Consider the following 24978-nt stretch of genomic DNA (forward strand, 5'->3'; position numbering starts at 1 on the left):
AAACTACGGGTTTAAGACCTTTTGAGGTTATTTATAGACGGAACTCATATAGAGTACTTGATTTAGCCCCTATCTCACGTCTAGGACGATTTAGACCTAAAGTCGATGAGATAGCAGAACATCTTCGAGGTATTCATGAGTAGGTGAAATAGGTTATTTATGATAACAAGACCAAGTACAAGACTCAAGTTGGCAATCATCGTCAGGTACTTTTTTATGTAGGTGATTTTATTTAGGTTGTATTAACTTGAGATCGTTTTCCTGTTGACGAATATGATAAACTTAAAGATCGGAAGGTTGGACCTTGTGAGATATTACAAAAGTTCAATGATAATGCTTACAGATTGTGTCTTCCTAATCACTTGAAGACTCTGATACACTTAGTCATTATTTTGTGGATTCTGATGACACTATTGTAAACTCGATAACACCTGAGGTTATAAATACATCAACAAAATAGTAATTAAGATTTCTAACATCAAACTCGAGTTGACCGTGTCCCCTAACACGGTTGTGTCTCTTGTCACCTGACGAAGAGAAATCCAGAGCCAAACACAATCTGGTCATGTTCCTTGACACGACTGTGTTCGATCTGTTGGGTTGCAAGGGTGCAAACATAGTCCCACATCTAAAACACATGGAAAAGATCATGAGTTTAAAAGGATAGAAAGTATCTCCATTGGTATGAGACCTTTTGGGTTGAGCCCAAGAACAAAATCATGAGGGCTTAAGCCCAAAGTGGACAATATCATACCATTGTGGAGATATTTTGATTCCATCGGTACTAACAAGTGGTATCAGAGCGAGGCTGCTCTTCATCGAACTAACCGCCGGATGAGCCATGATCCAGATCTAACCATGTGGGTTGTGTTGGGATGTATACAAAGAATCCTAGCTATGTAAATAAACATTCTGAAATGAGAATCACATTTAGTCAATATTTTGAAGTGTCCATTTTGAACCTTAAACAAAGGAAGTGGGTGCTCCTGTGTCCTAGTAGTGACCAGACACCAGGCAGGAAGTCCTAGTAGGTTGAGTGGTCCGAGGGGCAGGAAGTCCTAGTAGTGGCTAGGTAGGAAGTCCTAGTAGGTCGGGTGGACCGAGGGGCAGGAAGTCCTAGTAGGTCGGGTGGACCAAGGGGCAGAAAGTCCTAGTTGCGGTTAGGCAGGAAGTCCTAGTAGGTCGGGTGGACTGAGGGGCAGAAAGTCATGGTGGGTCGAGGATTCAGACATCAAAAACGACATTTGAGGGGGACCTGTGGTCCTTTGTTTGAGGGGAAAATTGTTGGATTGCAAGGGTACAAACATAATCCCACATCTAAAACACATGAAAAAAATCATGAGTTTAAAAAGATAGAAAGTATCTCCATTGTATGAGGCATTTTGGGTTGAGCCCAAGAACAAAACCATGAGGGCTTAGGCCCAAAGTGGACAATATCATACCATTGTGGAGATATTTTGATTCCATCAGTACTAACACGATCAACCGAAGTCATCCAACAGCCAACGCGACCAGATCATGCTTCCCAACATGACCTTGTTCGATCAACCGTGTTCGCCCAACAGTCGACACGACCAAGCCGTGCTGCCCAACACGATTATGGCGCAGGTGGGGGTGGCCTTGATTTTTTATGATTATTTTCGTCTTTTACATTACTAGGGTTTTGGAACTATTTAAACTTTTGTTCAGTTGTTGTTAGGCATCTTTTGTTTTAAATCAACCTATTAGTTAAACCTAGTGATGGCTCCTTTCCATTTGATGATTTTCAATATTTTCTTTACAATTCCACTGTGAAAATGAGCCTCCAGAATCATTATATTCAGTCCGGCATCAAACTCCCTCTACGTTTAAGCTCCCCTAGAGATACGAATTTTAAGGTTCAAATTTTCATTTTAGTCAAACGAGGAGAAATTAAGTTTTCTAACTTGGATCTTATCTCTTCTTCCCCTTTGACAGACATCAAAAACTTCTCAAATGGAATCCCTAATCTTATTTTGATAAAATCTAGTTAGAAGTTTCAATGTTGAAACTTCCTATCCTAATTCAGTCAATTACACCCGATCCTAATTCAGTCAATTACACCTGATCCTAATTCAGTCAATTACAACTAGGTGTTAAGATTGGATTTGCTTCATATGGTCAATTGCTCCTAAACTGTACTCATGTGCCAAATTTAAAAATATATAATAGTTATACAAATTTCTAAAATCTTAAAGTTTCCAAGCACATTAGTTTCACATCATTTTATCATAGAAAAATAATTTTTTCATGATAATTTAAATTAAATTACCGAAGGAGAGTCTTGGTATAATGATAAAGTTTTTGTTATGTGACCTAAAGGTCACAGGTTTGTGTCACAAAAATAGCCTCTTGTAATATAGGATAAGATTGTGCACAATAGATCTAATGTAATCTGACCCTTTCTTAAGACCCCACATTAACAAAAGCTTTTTGCACCAGGTTGCTTGCCTTTTTAATTCAAATTAACTTACCTAAACTTTAACAATTTTCATAAACTTTCATTGACTTATTAACTTCAATGTCTTTGTTTTCAAATCTTATGTTTGGTAAAAGTAACACTAAGTTTTTAAAACATTAAATTATATTTTTCAAAATAAATTTTCAATCAAGATCTTAGAATGAAATACACATTATAAATACATTTATCTTCTCCATAATTAGTTAATAATTATTATATTAATATGTTTATAATTCATCAAAATGCTACTGTGCATCAATAGTATCACCCTGACATCTCACATGGTATCTAAGTTCCTCAATGAACTTTTTCCTATGTTTGTCTGTGAGATGTAGATCGAGCTATTTCTAACTTAGCTAGGTGAGCTTTCAATTCTACCCAAGCAAAGTATTAAGTCAACCATGTATTATAGTTATTGATTGCAATCCATTATCATTGACTACCATAAGCTACTCGAAAGAACAAAAATATTGATAATGAAATCCATTATCATAACTCTCTCCAGCTTTCTGATGCAACTTAAGTCGACACCCCACCAAAATTAGTCATGAACAAAAATATTCTATTTATTGATTGATCAACTGGAGTCAATTGCCCGAATGACTTGGCTCCTACCAATCGAGTAACCATAATTTTAGCCCCAAACAAAACCATTTAGTTCATTGGTATTAAGTTGGGTGTTTTGTTTTTCAAAATGTAACAATGTCTCAATGTTTTACGTTGCACTACTACATGGATGACCATTTATTTTACTCACTTTTATTTCACATGGAGAGTTTTGGGCAACTCTACTAAATTAAATTGCCTTAAATTGGATAAGAAAGGCAAATAGCAACTCTTGAGTGTACAAGCAACCTATAAAATTACCTATTTGTGAATTTAGGACAATTTAAATATATATAATAATTTTATCTAAAATAAATAAGAATGTGTTTGTTTGTGAATTTGGAACAGTTTGGCACATATAATTGTTAGCCACTGCATAGTTTTAAACTAATCTATATTTAAAAAAAAAAAAAACAGACAAGGTACATAGTGACTCTAGAAGCTCTAGGAAATAGAAAATGTATAGGAGTGCCTTTATGAATTTAGAGTTAAAACTACTATATAATCCTAAATGGATCTAAATTAAAAAAGGAAGGCATATAATCACATGGTTTAAGGAACACACACAAGTTTTTTTCCCAATTTAGAGTAGTCAGAACCATGTGAGAGTTATGGGCAACTCTACTAAATTAAATTGCCTTAAATTGGAAAAGGAAGGCAAATAGCAACTTTTGAGTGTATAAGGAACCTTTAAAAATACTTATTTGTAAATTTAGGACAATTTAAATATGTTAGAATATTTAGGAATTGTTAAAATATTCTGTTAAGGATAAATATTCTGTTTTTCTTTTTTAGAATAATTCTCCTAGAATAGGTCCCTATATTCATGTATAAATAGGGGCTTATATCTTGTAATAGACAGAAAGAGAAATCCATTGTCTTATTATTTTACATGGTATCAGAGCGAAGGGGTTTAGGTTTATCCGCCTAACCCTAATTCTTTCTCCTCTCTCTCTTCATCGCCGCCGCCTCCCGCGTTGCCTTCGCCGGGGTCGAGGAGATCTCACTGGACGACGAGATCGTGAGGATCGAGGAGATGATCGCACGGTTGAGTTCGAGGCTGGAGGCGCTCCGGGCCAAGAAGGCGGATCGGGACGCGCGGGGGCGGCCCCGCGGGAGGATCGTGCCGGCCAAGTTCATGGATCCGTGTACGCCCGCTTTGAAGAGGATGGATCGGGAGATGGAGGCGATGCCGGCGAATAAGAGAAGCCAAGGATCTGAATTGGATGAGTTGGATGTCGTAGCGAGCTCCCTGTCGCTTACTCAAACTTCTCCCCGTTCGATCATGAAGCTTGCTGCAACTCTTCAGAAGAAGATGAGCCTTCAGATTTGGGACAATGCCGCCTTCGAGGACGGTGGTTCCGCTGCCAAGATCTCGTCGGCTCCTGCTCCTCCTCCGCCTCTCCGGGAGGTTTCGACGAACGCTTCCGGTCCGGAGGATCTCGACCCTTGCAAGGAGAACCGCGGCCCCGAGGCCATCGAGTCCCTCCTCCTCGACGCCGCACTGCCCAAGAAGGCAGCCTCCCGCGTCTCTCCATCCCTGTTCGCGACATCCACCGCGAACAGAGAGCAATCGCGACGCCATTCCAGCACCTTCTGCTTTTCCAGCAACACAGCAGCAACAATTTTTCTTCCTTCTCTCTCTCTCTGTTCGCCACGCGTTTTCCTCGCGTGTGCTCGTGTTTAGGTTTGGGTTTTCCTCCCTCCTTAGGTTTAGGGTTATCTGCCCAAACCAATCCTCTTCCTTCTCTCTCTCTCTGTTCGCCACGCGTTTTCCTCGCATGTGCTCGTGTTTAGGTTTGGGTTTTCCTCCCTCCTTAGGTTTAGGGTTATCCACCCAAACCAATCCTCTTCCTTCTCTCTCTCTCTATTCGCCACGCGTTTTCCTCGCGTGCGTTTCTGTCAGCCGCCTTCCTCGTCGCGCGTTTTCCTCGTCGCGACGCAGCAATTGCAACGACTTCCTTCTCTCTTTGTTCGCCACGCGTTTTCCTCGCGTGCGTTTCTGTCAGCCGCCTTCCTCGTCGCGCGTTTTCCTCGTCGCGACGCAGCAATCGTGGTGGCTTCCTCGTCGCGCGTCTTCCACGATGCGACGAGCAGCATGTTTCCTTCGCGACACCACTCTTCCTGTGATCACGCGCTCCTGTTTCTTCCATGCGACGCCACTCTTCCCGTGGTCGCGCGCTTCTGTTTCTTCCTCGTGACGCCACTCTTCCCGTGGTCGCGCGCTCTTGTTTCTTCCTTGCGATGCCACTCTTCCCGTGGTCGCGCGCTCTTGTTTCTTCCTCGCGACACCACTCTTCCCGTGGTCGCGCACTCCTGTTTCTTCCTCGCAACTCCACTTTTCCCGTGGTCGCGAGCTTCTGTTTCTTCCTTGCGACGCCACTCTTCCCGTGGTCGCGCGCTCCTGTTTCTTCCTCACGACGCCACTCTTCCTGTGGTCGTGTGCCTCTCTTCTCCGCTGCCCTCTTCCAGTAACGGCAACAAGCTAGCAAGTTCCAGCTCTCCGAATGTCAAGCTCATGCCAAATCAGGGGAAGTCTCTTTCAGATCCTGAACGATACAGGCGATTAGTAGGGAGACTAAGCTACCTTACTGTTACTCGTCCGGATATCTCATTTACAGTAAGTGTAGTAAGTCAACTCTCCATGCAAAAAAACATTGAGATGCTGTAACAAGCATTATCCGATATATCAGAGGTGCTCCAAGAAAGGGTCTTTTGTATGAAGACAAAGGACATCCTCGAATTGACTACATATGTAACAAGCTGGGTACATATAATTTATATCTTCCAGCTTGAGGGGGAGTGTTAGAATATTTAGGAATTGTTAAAATATTCTGTTAAGGATAAATATTCTGTTTTTCTTTTTTAGAATAATTCTCCTAGAATAGGTCCCTATATTCATGTATAAATAGGGGCTTATATCTTGTAATAGACAGAGAGAGAAATCCATTGTCTTATTATTTTACAAATATATATAATATATCGATCTAAACTTGCCAAAATTAAAATTTGCTATATTCCCCAAAATTTATTGAAAATCAAAAAGGTAAATATTTTTTACTTTTTTTTAATAACCCCTATGTGACTCTAAACATTTAAAATTGAAAAGGAAAGTTTTTTGAATTTGTTAGAAATTTATAGATCACATAACAAATTTTGAAAATTTATGGTAGAATTTATATTACTTTACTTTTTTTTATCTTTTTAAGATTTCTGTTTGAGTATTTATTTTTTTATAAAAAATTTTCAACTAATATAGCAGTTTTTGATCAAAATTACAATTAAAATTATTATATGAATTTGCTCAGAGGTGCACTTCAAAGTAGTTAGACACCCGGTCTAACTTTTTTAGGTGAGCAATAAAAGTGCACAAGTTTAGTTGAATAAATTTAAAAGAAAACACCAAAATAGAGTATCTTGAGGCGCCCTTTTAATGCTAAAAGGATAGAAAGTGCTTATCTGATGACTTTAAAAAAAGTATCCTTTTTGACTATAAGGATATTTTTATTGTATACAACTCAAGCACTGAGCTTCCCATTATTTTTTCACCTATTATAAATAGATCTTCATAATTAAGTCATGGAATGAGACTCAAAAAAACAGTTCACGCCACAAGAGAATATTAATTATCTTCCTCAAACTCCAAGTGAAGAATAGAACGAATTTCATTTGTTCTGCAACTTTTCGTTGGTTCATTTACTGTCTCCCTCTTCGTATTGCCATAAACTATACAAAACACATTCTTGATACTGTGTTTGCTTGGAAAAAAGAAAAAATAATTTAAATGAAAGGAAAAGATAATAAATGAATTATATATCTTATTTCACTTCATTTTTTTCTTATTTTTTTATAGTGAACAAAACATAATTAATACAAATACTTGTTTCATGTTTATTGAATGCTTAAAATTTTATTCCATCGTTTGCTCCCAAAATCAAGCAAGAATTGCAATTAAATAATTTATTTCCTTTCGGATTTATTGCTACACTATAAGGTATCCACAATACCACACATTCAACTTTAAAAGTTGAGGTTATTTGATCATTTTTTGATTAATGATTATGGTTTAATATATGTTATTCTTCTTTTGTAAAAGGTGAAATCTGTCACTCCATCGGCCCCACACGGTCGGTCCCATGACCATCTATGAGGTAAATCGAGAAACTGCTCGAACCCTTGCCCTCTTGTTCGTCGTAACCAATTCAGCTATGCCCCGAGAGCAATATCTATTATTCTTCAAACCATATAAATAAACAACTCATTTTATTATTTTCACATTATCTTCTTTACTCTCATTTTTTTTTAATTTCAAAATATTGATCGCTTTCAATTTCATTTATCCAATTCTAATGGAAGGAGTTTCATCTTGGTATCAAAAGAGCAAGAAAATAGTCAGTTTGAATATGGATCTCAACGACATTCAATGTACCAATGATGAACCAAATCACCTTTCGACACCCAAGACACAAGAAAATATCGAAACTTTTAAAATTCGGAATACTACATCTTCAAAATATACATTTTTAATAAATATTTTGAGAAACTTTACTCTTCCGTTGACAGAATTACGTACAAAATATTAGTATTGCAAAGTCTCTTATAAATTCCAATTAGATAGCGATTGTGGGTTATTAAAATAACACAACGAAATAAAATCTTAGATGAAATTTGGAGTCGAATGTTTTTAAATGCAATTATCTATATTTTTGTCAACTAATGAAGTATTGATTCAAATTTATTTAGATATTTTAATAATAAATTAAGAGAATTATTAGCCTTTACTTTTGTAAAACTTCTTTCTTTTAATTGTGGATCTAAATATATATTTATATCAAGAATCATTTAACTTATCTGCTAAATCTATTCTCAGAACTATACTTACTCGTATAATAAAAAAATTAATAAAATAAGAGAAAAAAATTAATTGAAGAATTTAATAAATTAAAAAAAAATCTTTATGTTTAAGATATTTAGAGTGATCATTGATATATTCTCTCATGACAATTCAAAATCGTTTATTAGCGTATAGATATTTTGACGAAGTACACAGCTTACATCATCTATCAATTATTATGAATATGAATTAACTTTTAAATTTTTTTCAATATTATTTGATAATGCTATATATAATAATGCAAGTATTAAACAACTTAAATTTATATGTCAGTCAGTAATCACTGATTTATTTTTTCATATTCGCGGGATGTGATATTTTAAATTTATATGTTCAAGGTAAATTACTTTAAAAAATTCCATGTGTTCCAACATATTGAAATTAACATATCAATTATTATAAGTATATTTATTTTCACAAATATATGTAGTATTGTTTGAGAAATTTTACAAGTATTTAATAATGCAACCGAATAACTTTCCATGTTATAATGAGTTTTTATAGAATAATTTTAATTTTAAATGAATATATTACGATTGAATTTTTATCTCCTTGTACATTAGTAATAAAAATAAAATGAGAAAAATATTTTTATTATATTTGTAATATTTATTTAGTTATATTTACTTTAAACTCTAGAGTTAAATTAAATATTTATACATGAAATACTAATTATGTATTATGATATTTAATTTCATTTAAAGATTATTCTTCGCTATATTATATAAAATATTAAAAATAATTTATATGATATTATTATTATCTGAATATATTAGTTAATATATATATTATCTGTATATATTAGGTAATATATATTCAATGAGGTAGTTGTTAATTAGTCTAATTATAATTTTCTTGGTTGATTCTTTCCTTAGAAAGATTTCTAATTTTTATATAAATAGACCTCATCTTATGTAAAAGTGGATTAAGAATAAGAATTCTTTTAGATATTTCGTTCAACATGGTATCTGAGTCATATTAGGTCTGCATGTTGCCTTCCCCTTTTCTTTTTTTTTCCTCTTCTCCTAGTGCTTCGTTCGTGCAAACCCATCGCACCCTCATCCTTCGACTTCACAACGAGCTCTCATCCTTCAGCTTCACCCTCGTTCCTTCCTCGAGTTTTTCCTCAGATGCGATTTAGGAGCGAATCGAGGCTCTACCGGCGCTAGAGGTACGAGCCCATCGCACCCTCGTCCTGGGCTTCGCAACGCGCCCTCGTCCTTCAACTTCACATCGAGCCCTTGTTCCTTGAGTTTTTCCTCGGACACGATTCGAGAGCTGATCAAGGCTCTGCCAGTGCTAGAGGTGGGAAGACAACTTCATCTCCTTCATCTCTCGGCTATCCCATACATCCTCATCCTCCTCGACGACACCAACGACGCGATCACACGCGTCCTCCCCGAGGCCCGCAAGCATTACCCATCTTTCGCCCATGATCTGAGGGATAACGACACCATCCTCAGACCGCATTTCTTGGCGATCACGAAGGCCGTGATTTTATGGTATCACACCTACCTTCCTCTTCCTGCAGAGAAGTTGGTTTTCTTTCAGTTGTGCTTCTTCCTTCGTCTCTTATTTCACATACTTTGGAATAAAATCTCATGACTGAATATAAGTCTTCTATAGTGACGAATGTTGTGCCTGTGATGTCTATAATCACGGAGTATGAGTTAAATGGTTCAAATTATTTAGATTGGAATAAAACTATTCCTTTTACCTATGGAGTATTGACAAAGATGAGCATTTGACTGATGACCCTCCTCAAGATGATTCGAGGCAGACATGGCTGAGGGAAGATGCTCGTTTGTTTCTTCAGATTCAAAATTGTATTGATAGTGAAGTAATTGATTTAATTAATCACTATAAATTTATTAAAGAATTGATGGATTATCTAGAATTTTTACATTCTGGAAAAGGGAATATCTCTCGTATGTATGAGGTTTACAAAACTTTTTATCGTATGGGAAAGCAAGATCAATTCCTAATTAATTATTTAATGACATTTAAAAAGACATATGAGGAGCTTAATATGTTATTGCCCTTTAGCCCTGATGTGAAGGTTCAACAACGCCAACGAGAGCAGATGACTATCATGAGTTTCCTCGCTGGCTTATCACCTGACTTTGATCCACAAAATCACAAATTCTCTCTAGTTCTGAGGTCTTCTCTTTACAAGATGTATTTAGTCGTATTCTCCTAACAGAAAATACTATCCCTGTTCCACTTAATGGTGCTTTAGTAAGTTGCAATATTAATTATGTGCCAAAAAATTTAACTATTCACAGTGGAAACAAAGGAGGCTCACAAGACATTTAAACTTAAACACCGAATTCTAATGGTATTATATGCAACTATTGTCGTAAGTCGGGTCACATAAAGTTTGAGTGCAGAAAGTTTTGATATAAAAATCAGCAAAAATACTTAGCTCATATTGCATCCACTAATGATATCCCTGATAAATCAGTTCTTACCTCTGCAGATGAATTTGTCAAGTTCTCTCAATATCAAGAATCACTCAAAATCTACATCTTCCTCTGTCATTGCCATTGCTAATTCAGATAACCATAACACATGTCTTGTTTCCTCATCCTCTAAATGGGTCATTGATTCTAGGGCCACAGATCACATGATAGGTAATTCTAGTCTCTTTTCTACTTTTTCACTCAAATCTAACACTCCTACTGTTACTTTAGCTGATAGGTCTCTCTCTTATGTTCGTGGATCTAGCGCTATGAATCCTACTCCTTTGCTTTCTTTATCTTCTATTTTACATTTATCTAATTTATCTTTTAATTTTCTTTTGTTAGTCAATTAACTCGTAATCTTAACTATTACATCTCATTTTTTTCTAATCATTATTTATTTCAAGATCTTTTTGTTAGTATCAACCCTTAGTGTCAATCATGAGATGATTGTTTAGGGAACACATGTATCATATTTATTAATAAAGATAAGGTTTGTTTATTATATTTATTACTTATCCGTGCTATATGAATAAATATAATAATGTCCTTGAGTAGTAGGTTCTTGTCTACAGCATATCAATTGGTTGAATTGATAGTAAAAGTCTGTAGACATATATAGAACACTACTCTTAACTATTTCTAGTCGAGTATTAATATGCAAGGACAATATTAATGCGTTGAGACTAGCATGTAGGTCAATTGATAACTTAATCTCACAAGTCATGGATATGTGATATCACGTTGACACATTGGTACATATTAGAGACTATGTACTGAATTGATCCGCCATGAGAATGTTTCATGGATCGTTATATGGGTGTCATAAACATTCTCATGTGACTATTGGTATGAATAGTCTTTAGACCTGAAGTCACTACGGTTCCTTACATAATGAGTTGTATACTTTGACTTCGTCAAACGTCACTCGTAACAGGGTGACTATAAAGGCGATCACTGGGTATGCAATAGGTTATGCGGAGGGATGTGAGTGATATAAATAGGATCTATCCCTTATATATGACGAAAGTGATATCAATGGACCCCTTGATAGAGTAGGATTGCAAAAATGCATGGTTATGATTGAATAAATCAATATGAGATATTGAGCTTATTTGATTGAGTAGTTTACTTGGAAATCAAGAAATTCATGATTGATAAGATAATAACATGGTTTATGCCTCATTGATCAATCTAGATATCAAGGATAAAAGGACTATACACTCAAGTCTTGCATTTATGCGGTTAAAATTTATTTTAGGCATATATAGATCCCTACACTTTTGACAAAGAAGATTATTGGTAAAGGACATGGAGGCCTCTACATTCTTAACTCACCTGTCCCAAGATCCTTCGCTTACTTGAGTGTAACTTCTCCTTTCGAGACTCATTAGAGATTATATCATCTATCTCTTCCTTTGCTCAAGAAGCTTTGTCCACAATATAGTAGAGTGTCTTCATTAGATTGTGTGTCATATCAGTTTGCAAAGCATCATCATCTTAGTTCGAGTCCAAAAATGAATAAACGTGCTATTATTCCTTTTGAGTCAATTGATTCAGATATTTGGGATCCTTATCCTATTTTATCTAAATCTGATTTTAGATATTTTATCACTTTTGTGAATGATTATTCTCGTGTAATCTTATTATATTTAATGAAAATTCGTTTTGAATTATTTTATCTATTTTATGCCGAGATTAAAACTCAGTTCAATACATCCATCCGTACTTTACGAAATGATAATGCCAAAAAATATACATCCAGTCTATTTCACTCTTACACGAGTCAGAATGGTATGCTTTATGAAACCTCTTGCGTTGATACTCCATCCTAAAATGATGTAGCTGAGAGTAAGAACATGCATCTTATTGAGACTACACGGACCCTTTTATTTTAAATAAATGTTTCCCAAATCTTTTCAGACAAATACAATTTCTATAGTATGTTTTCTCACTAACCATATGTCATCATCTGTTCTCCATGGTAAGATCTGTTACGAGATTACGGCAAGAATAGACAATAAGAAAAATAAAGAGCACACACAGATTTACGTGAAAAATCCTTGACGGAAAAAAAACCACGAGCAGAGGAGAGAAATTCACTATTAAAAGGTGGAATACAATGACAACACATAATCTGTATTTTTTTTTCAATAAACCTTGAAAACCTTAGCAATAAGCATTTGTAATAAGGAACGATCCATCTCGGCCTTAGATCTGTTATAATTTATTTTTCACCATATATGTCGCACCGCGACCTTTTCAGACGGACCAAACGGAATTCGGGTCACCAAACTCTAACAATCTCCACCTTGACGCGAATTCGAAAAGCCAATAACAACTCAACAAAACACAAGTCTTCAAAAGAACATTCTCCACCTCTTCCACAAAAGCCCTCACGGGCAAAGCTCAGCAATGAACACTAACCAAGTCCAAGCAATGCTTAAACTTGGCTATAGGGAGTGACTTAGTCATCATATCGGCAGAATTATCATGAGTACTAATTTTGCTCACAATAATATCACCACGAGCAATAACATCACGTACAAAATGATACCTCACATCGATGTGCTTTGTCCTCTCATGAAACATCTGATCCTTTGTGAGAAAAATAACACTCTGACTATCACAAAAAACTACAGTAATCTGTAAATCTTCACTAAGCTCACTGAACAGTCCCTTCAACCAAATAGCTTCCTTACAAGCTTCTGTAATAGCCATATATTCAGCCTCTATAGTGGACAACGCAACTGTATTCTGTAAAGTAGCTTTCCAACTAATAGCACAACCACCAACAGTGAACACGTACCCCGTAAGTGATCTTCTTTTATCAAGGTCACCTGCAAAATCAGAATCAACAAATCCAATAAATTTATCTCTATTTCTCCCAAAATGCAAACAAACATCAGAAGTCCCTCGTAAATATCTGAAAATCCACTGAACTGCCTTCCAATTATCTTTACCAGGATTTGTCATGTATCTACTAACTGCACTCACTGCATGTGATAAATCTGGACGTGAACAAACCATAGCATACATGAGAGATCCCACTGCACTAGAATATGGAACCCGTGACATATAATCAACTTCATCATCTGACTGCGGACATAAATCAACTTAAAGTTTAAAATGAGCAGCTAATGGAGTACTAACAGGTTTGGCAGTATGCATGTTAAACCGATTAAGCACTTTCTCAATATACCCTTTCTGACTTAGATATAATTTACTTGCCTTTCTGTCTCTCAGAATCTCCATCCCAAGTATCTTCTTTGCAGCTCTCAAATCTTTCATCTCGAAATCTTTACTTAGTTGGACTTTGACCTTACTTATCTCTCCCTTATTATTGGCCGTAATCAACATATCATCAATATATAAGAGCAGATAAACCAACAACCCATCATCAGTCTTCTTAATGTAGACACAACTGTCATGGCTGCTTCTTCTGAAATCATGAGTGGTGATAAACGAATCAAACCTTTTGTATCATTGTCTAGGTGACTGCTTCAGACCATAAAGAGATTTTTTTCAGCAAGCATACATAGTCCTCTTTTCCTGAGACTGCAAAACCTTTTGGCTGCTGCATATAGATATCTTCCTCAAGTTCCCCATGTAAGAATGTTGTCTTCACATCCAACTGCTCCAACTCAAGGTCATGCATCACCACAATACTAAGCAAGGCTCGAATCGAACTATGCTTTACAACTGGAGAAAATACATCTGTGAAGTCTACTCTTAGAACCTGACTGAAGCCTTTAGCAACTAGTCTGGCCTTGTACCTGACTTCTTCAACTCCCGGTATTCTTTCTTTTCTTTTAAATACCCACTTGCAGCGAACAACTTTCTTACCCTTAGGTAATTTCACCAAGTCTATGTGTCGTTCTTACCAAGTGACTCCATCTCCTCTTGCATAGCAATCATCCACTTACCAGAATTATCGCAGCTAATTGCCTCTGAATATGTTTCAGGTTCTTCATCGGAATCAATCTCCTCAGCCACGTTTAAGACATAAGCGACCAAATCAGCCTCTGCATATCTCTGAGGGCGTCTAATATCTCTCCGAGGCCTATCTTTCGCAATGAAATATTGTAAAGGCCCCTACAAATCAGAGTGAATGTAGTCTAGCGTACCCTTTGTGTTATGAATGCCAGCTGAGAACTTAACTCTTTTCTGCTTGCCAAAAATACAGTGCTCACAAAACTTCAGCTTTGTAATATTTTGACCATCAAGAAGTCCTCTCTTACTCAATTCGATCATGTCATTCTCACTCATATGACCCAAACGTATATGCCAAAGCCTAGTAACATTAGAATTAGACATAGATAGACTAGCGACGGCAGCATCACCTATAACCGTGGATCCCTGCAGAACATATAAATTGGCGATTTTCCCCAAGTCCTTTATCACAACGAGACCCTTTACTGACCTTCACGACTCCACCTTCACCAGTGCATTTGTACCCTTTAAAATCAATAGTACTCAAAAAGATCAGATTTCTCTTCATGTCAAGGACGTGCCTCACATCACCAAGTGTCCGAATAGCGCCACCAAACATTTTAATTCTGACCGTACCAATATCAGCAATTCTGCAAGATGCATTATTGCCCATCAACACAGCACCTCTCGAAACCGTTTCATATGATGAAAATCAGTCCCGATTGGGACACATGAAACGTGCAACCAAAATCAAGAATCCACTCTTCACTCTGCTTCGAATCAAAATCAGATGCAACGAGGAGTTCACCATTGCTATAATTTTCAGCAACATCAGCTTCGCCAGACTTCTCTGATTGTTTTTCCTTCTAATTTTCATCAGCTCTTTTATTTTTATTCTACAGCTTGTAACATTCTGATTTAATATGGCCCTTCTTCTTACAGTAATTATAAATTTTATCTCTATTTCAGAATTTTAATCTACCCCTCATATTACCACCAGAACTTCTCTCTTGAGTCCTACTTCGACTAATAAGACCCTCACCCTGAGCCTCAGATCCTCCGATAAGCTGTTTCATCTTCTCTTTAGAAAATAATGAATCATAAACCTCATCCAAAGTAAGAGTATCACGACTATATAAAATTGTATCTCTGAAAGTTGTATATGACGAGGGTGACGAACACAACAAGATCAATGCTAAATCTTCATTATCATATTTTACCTCCAAAGCCTCTAGGTCAGAGACGATTTCCTTAAACACAGTCAAGTGATCTCTTAACGACGTACCTTCTACCATGCGATGAGAATACAAACGTTGTTTCAGGCCCAGTTTGCTCGTAAGACTTTTTTTCATGCACAACTGCTCCAGTTTCAACCACAACGCAGCAACGGATTTCTCCTTCAAAACATCCTGCAAAATCTCATTCGATAGATGAAGGTAAATCTGAGATAGGACTTTTCGATCCTTACGTTCCTTTTTCTCCTTTGTCCATGTCGAGGGCATCTTGTCAAACCCTAACAGTGCATCGTCCAAGTCCAGATGCGTCAGCACCGCTCGCATCTTAACCTGCCACAGCGTAAACCTGGTGTTGCGATTCAAAAGCGGAATATCATACTTCATGGTTGCCGTTGCCATTAATCCCGGTTGAAAAACCACAAAATCAAAATGAACTTCGCTCTGATACCACTTGTTACGAGATTACAACAAGAATAGACAACAAGAAAAATAAAAAGCACACACAGATTTACGTGGAAAACCCTTGACGGAAAAAAACCACGAGCAGAGGAGAGAAAATTCACTATAAAAGGTGGAATACAATGACGGTACACAATCTTTGTGTTTTTTTCAATAAACTTTGGAAACCCTAGCAATAAGCTTTTATAATAAGGAATGATCCATCTCGGCCTTAGATCTGTCATAATTTGGTTTTCACCATATATGTCGCACCGCGACCTTTTCAGATCAGACCAGACGGAATTCGGGTCACCAAACTCTAACAAGATCCCTTACAAAAATTCTATTTTCTAATAAGTCATTGTATCCTATTAATCCTAGGATATTTGATAGCACTTGTTTTGTTCAGAATGTTTGTCCACTCACTAAATTAGATCCCAAGTCTTTGAAATGTATCTTTCTTGGTTATTATCGTCTTCAAAAAAGTTATAGGTGTTATTGTCCGAATATTAATAAATATCTTATCTCAATTGATGTCACATTCATGGAAGACACGTCTTATTTCTCATCCTCACTTATCCCGACTTCTCAAAAGGAAGATAATGATTTACTGGTATATTCTATCGCATCCTCCGCACCTGTCTCGAAACCGCCTCTTGACAAACCTCCTATTATTCAAGTATACTCCAGGCGTCAATCTCTTGATTTATGTCTTACACCTACTACTTCGTCATTAGATCCAACTTCGAGTGATGATCTTCCTATTGCATTATAGAAAGGTAAACACTTGTGTACTTATCTTATTTCTTCTTTTGTTTCTTATAACAGCTTGACGTCTTCTTCTTGCTCTTTTATTGTGTCACTTGACTCTATTTCTATTCCTAAAAATGTCCGTGAGGTCATATCCGGATGCAAATGGGTAAACGGGCTATTCGATGCAAATAGATATTCACAGTTAAAGTCAATTCGGATGGATCAGTTGTCAAACTAAAAACTCGTCTTGTTGCTAAGGGTTATGCTCAAACCTATGATATGGATTATTCTGATACTTTCTCCTGTTGCAAAGTTCACATCTGTTCGATTATTTATTTCACTGACTGTTACTCATCATTGGCATTTACATCAACTTGATATCGAGAATATTTTTCTTCATGGTGATCATCAGGAGGAGGTGTATATGGAGCAACTTCCTGATTTTGTTGCTCGGGGAGATAGGGCGAGTTTGTTATCTTCAAAAATTTTTGTATGGTTTGAAATAGTGTCCTCGTGCTTGGTTTGGAAAGTTTAGTCTAGTTGTTGAAAAATTAATTATGATGAAAAGCAAGTCTGATCATTCTGTATTCCACAAGTAGTCAAGAGCTGGTATCATTCTGTTAGTTGTGTATATGGATGATATTGTAATCACTGGAAGTGATACTACAGGAATTTTATCTTTTAAATCTTTCATTTTTACTCAGTTTCATACAAAAAACATAGAGGTGCTAAAGTATTTCTTAGGCGTTGAAGTTATAAGAAACAATAAAGATATATTTCTATCTTAAAGAAAATATGTTCTAGACCTATTGAATGAGACGGGCAAATTAAGGACAAAGCCTTGTAGTACTCCAATAACTCAAAACATGCACCTCACAAAAGATGGAGCACTATTTGAATATCCTGAGAGATATCGAAAATTGGTTGGGAACTTGAATTATCTTATTGTGACTCGTCCAGATATTGCATATTCGATTAGTGTTATTAGTCAGTTTATGTTATCTCCAACAGTTAATCATTGGACAACATTTGAACAAATTTTGTGTTGCTTAAAGGGAGCACCCGAACGGGGTATATAAAAATCATGGACACACTCATTGAATATTTTTCAGATGCAGATTGTGCAAGTTTTAAAATGGATAGAAGGTCTACTTCAAGTTATTGTATTTTTGTTGGAGGAAATTTAGTCTTATGGAAGAGTAAAAAGCAGAATGTTATGTCACGATCAGTGTAGAGTCAGAATATAGGATGACATAATCTGTATGTGAGATAATGTGGATATATCAACTGTTGACTGAAATAAGACTTAAAATTTCAGTACCAGCAAAACTGTGATGTGATAATTAAGCCGCTATTCACATTGCATCAAATCCCATGTTTCATGAGCGAACTAAGCACATTGAAATTGATTGTCATTTCGTTCGTGAAAAAATTCAATAAGGTTTGATCACTACAAAATATATGAAGCCTGAAGAACAAATAGGCGACATCTTCACAAAAGCTTTAAATGGAGTCCGGGTTAATTATCTTTGTAACAAGTTGGGCATGATTAATATCTATATGCCAACTTAAGGAGGAGTGTTATCTGTATATTTTAGGTAATATATATTTACTTAGCTAGTTATCAATTAGTCTAATTATAGTTTTCTTAGTTGAATTCTTTCCTTAAAAAGATTCCTAATTTGTATAAATAGATCTCATTTTATGTAAAGGGGGATTAAGAGGAATAAGAATTTCTTTTGGTATTTCGTTCAACAATTATAAAGATTATAATTTAAAATATGAATTAAAACTAATATATATCTGAAACATAAAATATTTATAGCAGTAGTAATTTAAAATTTATAAAAGAGAACGAATGAAACATCCATGGGAATTATTTTACAACTTTTAATTTTCATGAAATAGATAGCGAGCCAGATTGTGATATTCTAAAATGGTGGTCGTAGAAGACCCAAAGATTTCTCATCCTCTTCATCATAGCAAAATAAATTCTAACTTGTCTAATGTCAACTATTGCAGAACATACGTTTAGTTCCAGATATAATATATTGGCTGACTGATTATCAACTGTCTCCTGACTCTTTGGAAACACAAGTATTACTTAATGATTGGACGAGAACTGCAAAAAGAATATATAAGGAATGTAACTTTAAGACGACGAGGTATAAGATTTGATACCGAAATAACTAATATTACAGGAATAAGAAATCGAAGTGAATAATATCACTTCCTAAGGTAACAAAGGTAAAAAAACTTAACGAACTATGTGGGCATTGATTCTCCTATATCCTAAGAAAATACATAGACAATTTAAATAAGTGCAAACTTTTTTATATATTTTTTATTTTTACAAATTTATAATTATTTTTTAAATAAAATAATAATAATTTAGAAGTGTTGCGAGTCGTGAACCGAAGCATAATTGACGGTTCCAAATCATCCAGTTTGAAATTAATCATGAAACGATGATTTGAACCGTCAATTCAAATCGTCGGTTCAATCTTTTTTTAATTTTATCATCAGAATCGCCGATTAACCAATGGTTGCCACCATTTTCAACTGTTGAAAATTTTTTTTGAACTACTGAAATTATTTAATTATTTTTTAATCAATAGCTACAATTTAGTATCCGTTATTTTTCAAACTCTTTAGATAGACAACTCATTTCATTATTTTCACACCATCTTCTTTACTCGTATCTTTGAATTTCAAAATCTTGATCACTTTCGACTTTAATTCTTTAATTCTAATGGAAAGAGGTTCATCCCGATCTTAGAAGAGAAAGGAAATAATCAATCTAAATAGGAATCTTGACGATATTCAATTTATTGATGATCAACCAGAGTAACTTTCAACAACCGAGACACAAGAAAACATTGTAATTTCTAAGGTTCAAGATACTACATCTTTAAAATCATCTATTTTTAATAAATATTTTGAGAAAATTCATTCTTCCGTATGAAGAATTACATGCACAATATAAGTACTGCAAAGCCTCTTAAAAATTTTAATCGGACAGTGATTATGGATCATTAAAGTGGCAAGTCAAAATGAAGCACTCAATGGGATTTAGAATCAAATATTCTTAAAAGCAATTTTTTAAATTTTCATCAATTAATAGTAAATATTTTGATAATAAATTAAGAAAATTATTAATTTTCATAGAAATCTTTCTTTTAGTTTTGAGTTTAAATACACATTTTAATATTTTTATCAAGAATCACTTAACTTATCTATTAAATATTTTCTCTAAATTATAATTACTCCTATAATAAAATAATTAATAAGGTAAACAAAAAATTAATTAAAAATTTTAATAAATTAAATAAAAAATTTATATTATGATATTTAGAGTGATCATTGTAAACTCTCTTTTGATAATTTAAAAATGTTTATTAGCATATAGACTTTGATGAAGCGTATATGGCTCATAACATCTCTGAATTATTATGATTAATTTTAGAAGAATATGAATTAACTTTTAAAATATTTTTAATATTATTTGATAATGCAACTTATTAATAAAGAAGTATCGAACAACTTAAATTTATATGATAAATTTTTGTTGTATAACTTTAATTTTAAATGAATATATTACGAATAAATTTTTATCCCCTTGCGTATTAGCAATAAAAGCAGTGAGAAAAATATTTTATCATATTCCTTATATTTATTTAGTTGTATTTAATTTAGACCCTAACATTAAATTATATTTTTTCCATAAAATATTAATTATGTATTATAATACTTTAATTTCATTTAAAGATTCTTCTTCTACTAATCCTGCTAGTAATATACAAAATATTAAAAATAATTTATATAATATTTATAAATATTATATTTTAAAATATGAATTAAAACTAATATATATCTGAAACATAAAAAATTAATATCAATAGTAATTTAAAATTTATTTAAAAATAATTTTTATTAAGAGAACGAATGAAACGTCTCCAACGATCTTGAAGTTCATAGGAACTTGAGAATTATTTTATAATTTTTTATTTTAGTGAAATATATAGCAAGCTGGATTTCGATATTCTACGATGGTAGTCGGAGTGTGCATGACTTTTTCATGTAGTGTATCATTGCTCTTAATTAAAAAATAATGTATATTTATATATAAGACTAGAAATCTGTTTTAGAAAATCATCTACAATTATGTTAATTAATTGACCGCTAATATATATATATATATATATATAAATATGGTATCATATGTATATACCGCTAATATATTGCTGCTATATATATACACACAGAGCTAATAGAAACTAAAGTTTGTATTCAAAATTAAAGGCATGACAACGACAGTAACACCAAATTTGATCAATGATACATTACATAAAATGTAGCATGAAACTCAACATGGCACACTCCATGCAATGAGTCCCACATCCATGCAGTGGGGCCCACATCCATGCAGTTGAAAATGTCATGTTGAGTTTCATGCTACATTTTTCATATAGCATATCATTTTTCTTTAATGAATCTTAATATCATAACATTAATTATTCGAAATCAGGATTTCATCTCCACCGCTACTACCCTTTCGTTTTTCACCTGTCCGCATGTGACAAAGCCAATCATCATTGCCCATTTTTCCCTTGTTCGTTGGCGCATCCCTTGAACCCCCTCATGTTTGCCAAAGAAACTTGCGCACCAACCTAACGAGCTCTCGGCCTCACGCTCGTCTAGCCGCCTCTCACCTGTCTCTGAACTCACCCACACTTCAACTCTCGTTCTTTCGAGAGTGAGCGGTTTCCTCAACTATCATATGAGACTCGCATCCCCTGTTCGGTTGTTGCCCTTTCTTCCTCGGCATTTAATCATTGCATCACATTGTTAAAGCTCATATACATATTAGGGTTAAGGCCCATAAAGGTCTTGTTATCTATATATAGTTGTATGTAACTATTGGATAATGATAATTCCAAATCATGTTTTCGTCACATGGTATCAGAGCAGGGATATCTCTAAAAACCCTAATTTTTTTTCCTCTTTTCCTCTTTTCCCGATCGCCGCTCGTCCATCGCGCGACTCGGATCAGCGTTTTTCAGTCGCGCCTCTTTTTCCCGATCCGCCGCACTGTTCTTTCCCCTGCGACATCTCCACGTCATCGCTCTGCAACAACTCAGATCGGCGTTTTTCAGTCGAGCCGTCGCCCGCTCGCCTGCGTCGTCATGCGATCGAGCCGCCAGCCGTAGGGTGTTCGCATGCCGCATCGCTCTCCAGCTGTTGTCTCCGTCGCTAGCCTCGTCTGCGTGAAGACATCATCGAAAAGGAGGGTTGGTGGCCGACCAACGATCTCTTCCAGTGCGGTGCGGTTTCCTCCAGTGCGTGCGGTGCGACTTCCTTCCAACCACGCCTCGCCTGCGTGCTTTCTTCTCTGCTGCCGCTGACGGAACACAGCAGTGCTTTCTCCTCAGTCGCCGCCGTCGGAACGCAGTGGTGGTGTTCTTCACCGTCGCCGCCAAGCTCGCGTTTCTTCCTCGCGTGAACGACGCCGACCTGATCCTAGTCTCCCGTGCTCCTTCTTCCCAAGCGTGGGCGCCACCTCTGTAGTGCCGGTGTCCTATGTTTTGTTGCCGAACAAGAATCCTTCTGTTTCTTACTGCCGGAGAAGAAGTCGTGTGGAAAAGAGAAGTCGTAATCAGTTTTTTTTGTGGGGCCGCTGCCACAACCTTGTGGGGTCGCTGCCACAAACTTGCCGCTGGCTGAACTGGTCGTCAGATGGTCAGAATTATCCAGAGTGGGCTTTCTGTGTAGAGACTGCATTAAGAGGTTATGGTTTACTTTTTCATTTAAATGAATCTCCACCTGTGCTTAAGAATGATGGTAGTAATGCTGCTGCAATAACAGAATGACATATTAATGATGGAAAAGTGATGGCTGACATGGTCAATAGTACTAAACAATCCATGATTATGAGTCTTTCTAAGTTCAAAACAGCTAAGGACATATGGAACAACTTGAAGAAGCACTATGTTCAGGATAGTGGTGCTCTTTTACACAATCTCATGCAGCAAAATCATGAAATTATGAAGAATGATATGTCCATTGATGAGTACTACTCTGCTTTTGATCGTCTGACGGGATCACTGATTTCCATGATACCAGAGTGTACAACTGTTCCTTGCCCAACACACAAGTTTATTGAAAAGTTTTTCACTTACAGATTTGTTATGGGAGTTCGGGCTGAATATGATTCTATTCGTACACGATTACTTCACAATTCTTCTGATCTCACTATGGCACAGGCATTGTCTGATTTACTTGCAGAAGAAACACGTCTCAAGTCTATGTCTTCTTCTGCATTTGTCTCTCATAGTGTGTTGGCAGCTTCTCAAAGGATCAGTGTACCAAAAAGCTTCTCTTCAGAGCCCTGTAAGCATTGTGGCAAGACTGGTCATCTTCCAGAGAATTGTTTTTCTATTCATCCAGAGAAGTTGGTTGACTATCGTGCACGTCGTGCTGCCCGTGGTACTGCCCGTGGTGCTCGTGGTCGTGGTACTGGTTCCACTCCCAGAGGTTCAGTGTCTATTGCTGCTGCTTCACCTGTTACTGCTCCTTCGTCGTCTTGGGTACTTGATTCAAGGGCTTCTTTTCATGTGACATCTGATCAGTCCCAGTTGGTCGCTTGCAAGCCGGTCATTGATGGAGCTTCTATTCGGACAGCTGATGGTACATCTTGTCATATCACTCACCAGGGTTCACTTTGCAATCCTTATTTTTCTGTACCAAATGTTTCTTTAGTACCTCAGTTATCCATGAATCTTCTTTCGGTTGGTCAAGTTACCGACCAAAATTATTTTGTTGGATTTGATGACTCATCTTGTTTTATTCAGGACCGTCGAAGCGGGGAAGTGATTAGGACTGGCCATCGCCGTAAAGGTGTTCCTAGCCTTTACATCCTAGATACTTTGCGTCTTCCTTCTTCCATTGATACTTCTGCTCGTGTGTCATCCGCTACATCGGGTTCTGGTTGTTCTTCCTTCGCCCAGTGGCATCATCATCTTGGTCATCTTTGTGGGTCTCGGCTGTCCACATTAATAAATAAAGGTTGTTTAGGTCATACAACTATTGAGTCTGAATTTCATTGTAAGGGTTGTAAACTTGGAAAACAAATATAACTACCATATTCATCTAGTATTTCTCATTCTGCTAGACATTTTGATCTTATTCATTCTGATGTATGGGGTCCTGCACCTTTTCCTACAAAGGGTGGTCACAAATATTATGTCATTTTTATTGATGATCATTCTCGATATACATGGGTTTATTTTATGAAACATCGCTCTCAGTTGTGTTCTATTTATCAGTCTTTTGTCCGCATGGTTCATACACAATTTTCTACTCCTATTAAAGTTTTTCGCTCTGACTCTGGGGGAGAGTATTTGTCTGATGTTTTTCGTCAATTTTTGTCATCTGAGGGCACTCTTGCTCAGCTCTCTTGTCCTAGCGCTTATGCTCAGAATGGTGTTGCTAAACGCAAACATCGTCATATTATAGAGACTGCCCGCACACTTTTGATTTCATCTTTTGTGCCTTCTCATTTTTGGGGTGAAGCTGTTTCTACTGCTGTCTATCTCATAATTAGACAACCCTCATCCAAACTGTCTGGAAAATGTCCTGGTGAAGTTCTTTTTGGTACTTCTCCCAGTTATGATCATCTCCGAGTTTTTGGATCTACTTGTTATGTTTTGCTTGCACCTCGTGAGCGAACTAAGTTGACTGCACAATCTGTTGAATGTGTTTTTCTAGGATATAGTCCTGAACATAAAGGTTATCGGTGTTATGATCCTTTTTCTCGTCGCATACGTATCTCTCGCGATGTGACCTTTGTTGAGGATCGTCCTTTCTTTTATAACCCCTCTACTCGGCCCTCATATTCTCCCATAGAATCCACATCGTTCCTGTGTCTACCTCCTATCTCATCCTCTGATGATGTCACTACTCCTTCTCATCATATTACCCCTATTCCTGCTCCTTCTATTTCCATCACTCCACCTTCACAGGGGACTACATCTCCTCCTGTACCAACTCCATTTCATCCTAAACCACCTATCACACGTGTATTTCATCGTCGTCCCACAAATCTCACAGTGTCTCCATCTGGTTCTACCACCACGGCCAGTCCTGATATACCTGCTGTTGATGTTTCTAATAATATTG

General features: G+C 36.2%; 1 protein-coding gene and 1 pseudogene across 3 annotated transcripts in view; one reads left to right on the forward strand and one right to left on the reverse strand.

The window, feature by feature from the left end:
* LOC141822076 (MADS-box transcription factor 51-like) overlaps positions 1-24978 on the reverse strand; it is a 56117-nt gene that overhangs the window by 23724 nt on the left and 7415 nt on the right. The gene's annotated exons all lie outside the window — the stretch shown is intronic.
* On the forward strand, positions 22857-23629 carry LOC141816595 (uncharacterized; annotated as a pseudogene).

Source organism: Curcuma longa, chromosome 2 (assembly GCF_044706935.1).
Source record: "Curcuma longa cultivar G26 ecotype Majalengka, Jawa Barat chromosome 2, ITB_CL_G26_1.1, whole genome shotgun sequence".
Lineage (NCBI taxonomy): Eukaryota > Viridiplantae > Streptophyta > Magnoliopsida > Zingiberales > Zingiberaceae > Curcuma > Curcuma longa.